A 524-nucleotide genomic window follows, 5' to 3' on the forward strand; every position below is an offset into this window, starting at 1 on the left:
ACTATTATACTATGCTGAAGAGATCAAATTATCCCTTTTTGCAGATGATGTGATATCTATGAGACACCAAAAACTCCACCAGAAAACTCCTAAAAATTATTAACATGTTCAGTAAAGTGGCAGGTTTGAAATCGAAACAAAAAATACAATGAATGCAGGAGCTGATTCTTTGAAAAGTTAAACAAGACAGACCGCTAGCACAGTTAACCAAAAGAAAGAAATAACACCTCCAAATCCATGAAATCAGAGATGAAATGGGAACCATCACAACAGACACCCAAAAGATCCAGATTATAAGGGAATATTTTAAAAGCCTATACAAAACTAAATTTGGAAATCTAAAGGAAATGGATGGATATCTAAAATCATGGGAGCCACCAAAGTTAAACCAAGAAGAGATCAACAGTTTAAACAGACCCATAACATAAGGAAATTGAAACAGTAATACAAAACCCCCCAACTGAAAAAAGCCCAGGACCAGATGGATTTACAGCAGAATTCTATCAGACATTTAAAGAAGATCT

This window comes from Nannospalax galili, unplaced genomic scaffold (genome assembly GCF_000622305.1).
Source record: "Nannospalax galili isolate Female #2095 unplaced genomic scaffold, S.galili_v1.0 scaffold612, whole genome shotgun sequence".
Classification (NCBI taxonomy): domain Eukaryota; kingdom Metazoa; phylum Chordata; class Mammalia; order Rodentia; family Spalacidae; genus Nannospalax; species Nannospalax galili.